This window comes from Planococcus citri, chromosome 5 (assembly GCF_950023065.1).
Source record: "Planococcus citri chromosome 5, ihPlaCitr1.1, whole genome shotgun sequence".
Classification (NCBI taxonomy): Eukaryota; Metazoa; Arthropoda; class Insecta; order Hemiptera; family Pseudococcidae; genus Planococcus; species Planococcus citri.
The window spans coordinates 64,364,003-64,368,817 of NC_088681.1; the positions used below are offsets into that span (position 1 = coordinate 64,364,003).

The 4,815-nt window shown below is 36.1% G+C and overlaps 1 long non-coding RNA gene across 2 annotated transcripts; it reads right to left on the reverse strand.

The window, feature by feature from the left end:
- Positions 1-513: 513 nt before the first annotated feature.
- On the reverse strand, positions 514-3,328 carry LOC135847464 (uncharacterized). Of its 2 annotated transcripts, none has more exons than XR_010559174.1 (7): positions 2,954-3,328; positions 2,232-2,867; positions 2,005-2,155; positions 1,685-1,887; positions 1,482-1,589; positions 1,103-1,402; positions 514-985 (listed from the first exon to the last, which is right to left on the reverse strand). It is a non-coding gene; the product is annotated as an uncharacterized LOC135847464 (long non-coding RNA). The 2 variants fall into 2 exon arrangements; XR_010559175.1 differs by having other exon boundaries at positions 1,078-1,402.
- Between the last annotated feature and the right edge of the window lie 1,487 nt (positions 3,329-4,815).

Genomic DNA, 4,815 nt, shown 5'->3' on the forward strand with positions numbered 1-4,815 from the left:
AATTTGATGTGGGAATTTCGAGTTTCAAAAATCTGCTGGAGGCTTCAGGAATTTTCAAAAAGTTGCTGGAGGATCCAAAACGACTTGAAATTCACCTGCAGTACTTCGTAGCGTATTGAAATCAGTTTTTAGAATAAATTTTAGCTTTACAACTCCAATTTGATGAAATTTTGTGGGAATTTCGAGTTTCAAAAATCTGCTGGAGGCTCCAGAACTGCTCAAAACGGGTCGAAACTGTTTCCAATCGATTTGGCATGTCGAAAATAGGGTATACACCAAATTTCAGCTTTCTTGGTCAATTTGGTAAAATTTTGATTTTTCCCTCATTTTTGGCCTAAGTTCGATTTTCAGAAATTCACCAAAAATCGAAAAACGCACTTTAGCACTTGAAATTTTGACAGGTGATAAATGTTTGCATGATCTTTCGATCTACCTTTGTAAAGTTTGAAAAAGTTCGTGCAAGTCCTATGTTAAAACGTAAAATCTGTGATTTCGGCTGACCTGTCAATCAAAATGGCCGCCATTTTGTAAGTAAGGCCAACTTTTTTTTGGCAAGTTTGCTTTGAAATGTTCCTTAGGATGTCCCCTTTAAGAAAAAAGTTGTCCCGGAGGATCAGCGGGGGGGGGGTGCACTTACTTCTATTGTCATATGCCGGACTATATGATCTTGTCGACATAAATGATTAATTCCAAATCGGTCGAGATATCCATATTACGTTATCTTTGATTTTAAGCCACTGCTTAGGATTATTTTCGAAGGCCAATTGTGCAAGTAAATCCATCGCAGTAAGACGATCAGACGAGTCTGTCTACGAGAAGACACAAAAACCAAAACAGACTGAGAAATCGAATACTGTTTGATAGCTTAGAAAACTGGATTATTCATGGAAGCCATTCGTGCGCAATATTTGTCCGGGAAAGCGCTATGCACGAGCCCACGAGTCTAACAGGTAACAGATGGTCTAAAATTGTACTACATTCCCATCTGTAAAAAAATATCACGCTCTGTCATAAATTTCTATCACAACAATTCCATTTGTAAAAAAAAATAAAATATAGGACAATGTTGAGAATCACCGAATGATGGAAAAAATTCCCGTACTTCGTTTATTCTTGACCAATTGGCTAAATCTTGCGCATTGGCCAAAGCAGTCGATAATCCAACAATACGAACATTCTTTTCGGTATGAGAACCGATGAAATTTGTTCGAGAAACAATTATCTACTTCCAATACCGGTCCACGATCTTCTCCCAAAATATGAATTTCGTCTATCACCAACAGAGCTTTTTTCACATAAGTACGTGTTTGCCAACTACGTGAAATACTGTCCAATTTTTCAGGCGTTGTTACGATTATGGATACGGATGAGATGGCTTGTATGTCGGGCGGCGTAACATCACCTATAAAGAGTCGTATTCGTATTATAATGTAATCAAATAATAATCCACCCGGAAGATTATGGATATAAAATACACATACCCGTCAACTCGACAACTTCTTTTTTCAGTTTCTTTTGAAATCTTATAGTTTCCAATCTCTTATACGTTCTTTTACCGAGAGCTTTCAAAAAGGAGCAATATAAACCACCTGAAATATTATTGAAAAAAATCGATGAAAATTCCTCTCCATGGTCATGATACGGTATAATACGAGTACAATCATATGCTACGTGAAATATTTACTTTAGCATCGGGATTATATCTTCGAACACTCTGAAGAAAGCAATTTCTGCTACTGTTGTTTTTCCGGAACCGGTTGGCGCTTCAAGTTAACACATTATTATCAGTATGATGTAGACAGTGAAATATCTGAATCTGAATCGGATTAAAATGCGTATCAGAATTCTGCAGAACGGTCACCGGTAAAGGCTGGAGCAGTAACAACTCTGAAAAAAATCGAACAAAAATTGAAACAAAATCTAAGCTACAAAATAAATTGAAGATTTCCACTGAAAATCATATTACGAGTATAAGTTATCTTCACGTATTCATAAAATACTAACCATAATTTCGACAGTCTTGGTCATTAATAACATTAGTAGGAAATCCAAGATCAGTGATGGCGTTGGCGATTTCGTTGGCTTTGATTAAACTACTTAGAATCGTATCTACTTCAGGCTTGGCGGCTTAACACCACTAAAATACTGCGGATACCTAGTTAAAACAAAAAACAAACAATCAGAAAAAAGAAATCGATTTTTGGAAGTTACAATACAATCGTTCAACATACCTAATGATGAAAAGCAATTGCAAATTTAACGAGTTTTCAAACACTGTTTTATGGAATCTTCATTTCCGAAATGCCACATTATTATACAGCTGGCAAATACGATACGTCGTTGTCTTTTGCATCAGTTTCGGCTCCATTGTATCGGCGATCAATTGCTTCTTCAGGGCGTTGTTATCTTCATCTGAGGTGAGAAAACGATCGATACACATTTGAACGACGTTCGAACGTTTAAACGTTTCGAAAATATAACAACAATAGTAAATCGAAGGATTTTTGTAACAACTCGTGTGATCTGTGGAAGTATCCTCCTCCTGATGTGATCGAGAACATCGTTTAACGTCGTTCTACGGTTCTATAATGATACGATACCCAGCAGTCACCCAGGCAGTCATTTCGTTCGCCATTTTACGAACATAGTTACTGATTTGCTCGGCGATGGGTTTCTGTAGGTGTAATTCTTCGACCAATTCGATAACTTTCTTGCGCAGAGCACATTTCTGATCTACACCATGAACAGCTTCAGGTAAATATGTTGATGTGATTCCATAAAACAGCAGCGACAGCGACAGAAGCCATTTTCCGGTAACTTTGATACGTTGTTGGTCAGAATCACCGGATTAATCGAGACGAACGACTCTGTTGAAAAAATAGATGATGTAATATATCAACATGTGAGAGATTTCGAAGCATTCAATTAACAAACAATTCAGTATTCAACTCACCATAAGATAGTCATCAACTTTACACTTTTTTCATTCGAAATTCTCACAATCGTATACATAGAACAGCTGTGGTGTCTTTTTCGGCGGTAATAGCTATAGTATTCGTTATCGTCTTCTTCGCAATCATAACTATTGGCGTTTCTTGTTCTTCTATCACCACGCTTTCGTCGTAATCACTCGTGATTATAATCAGACATCTCACCACACATAGGAAATGAAAAGTTGAAACTGAAAACAATAACGGAGTTCAAAATGATTAGCGAACTTCCACTCGGTATCACAAGATTCAGTGATTCACGATCAGAAGTCAAACAGTCGAGCCTGTCGAGCATCAAACTCGTTTTATGTTCCAAACTGGGTCAAGGTCACGAGACCTTTTCCCTGTTTCACGTTTCGCTTTCGTTTTCGTTCTTGGAAGTCGACGGATGGTTGTTATCACCTTATCAAAGCAAGTTAACCATGACCAACCTCAACCTCAGTCCTCAACTCAATGTGCAACGTCACCATCAAAGTCTGAAGGCGGAGGAGTAGCAACGATGCAATTAATATACGAGTGCATTGTTCGGTGGTTGTTTGGAATTTTTTCGATTTTCAATTTAGTTAAAATGTTTCGAAACCTACTCGTTAATTTTTTTATTGCTTTCATTTTTGTATTCTATGTTTTGTTTCATCTCAACTCTTCTTTAGTTACCTCTTGAAACCCATTAAATCGACTTGGAATGTTGAAATTACATTCTGTAAAGAGCAAATTTTAGCGCAATAACTTGGTAAAATTTTAAGGGAATTTCAGCTTTTAAAAATCTGCAGAAAGCTTCGGAACTGCTCAAAACTATTCTAGACTATTTTCAATCAATTCGGGAGGTCCAAAACACTGCTTACTTAATTATACACCAATGCTTTCTCGGTGAGTTTGATAATATTTCGATTTTTTTGGCCCAAAGTGGATATTTACCAAAAATCGGATGAATGATTGCATTATTTTAGCCTCTAGGTATTGAAAGACCTCCCGAGAATCCATTTTTTTCATTCTACTTCGACATCGCAAGTTTGACCATTGCTCTTGTTCTAAGAGATACCTTCATGGAAGAATTCAGGTTCAGGGATACACAACTACTTATATGAAATCTTGAAATTGAACGAAAAGAGAAAAACGCTACATGAATTTACAAAACAATAAAATATATTTTCATAGCTAATCAATTTATCTGTATTCGTAGTATACATATTATTTACATTCAAAGAATTGAAACAAATTTCTAACTTTCTAAAAAGACAATAACGGTACATGTACATACAGAGTGGGCCAAAAGTCAGTACCCCGATTTTCACGTTTTAGTTTTTCTTTAAAAAATCAAAAACTAATGCATCCTAGAAAAAAACTAACGACACCATGTCGATTCGAAATTTAATTCTCTACAACTTTGGTGTCACAATTTTTTTTTGGACGCTTCCTTTCGCCTCCAGATCGATTTTTGTGACTTGATGATTTTTATGAAAAAATTTTCAAAAGTTCATTTTGAAGAGTTTTAGTTTTTCTTTAAAAAATCAAAAACTAAGCATCCTAGAAAAAAACTAACGACATGAGTCGATTGGAAATTTAATTCTCTACTACTTTGTGATCATGAAATTTCTTTTGGACGCTTCCTTTCACCTCCAGATCAACTTTTGTGAAGCTCAGTTGGCTAATTTTTCGAAAATTTTAGTTTTTTGTAAAAAATCAAAAACTAAGGCCCATTATTACAACAGTTGATTAACGGTTGACGGACTGTTTACCATTGGTTAGGAACTAAACTCGTTATTACAATCACTGATTAGCGTTTAACCACCGATTAAACCCTCGATTAATTGACGGGCCAATTTCG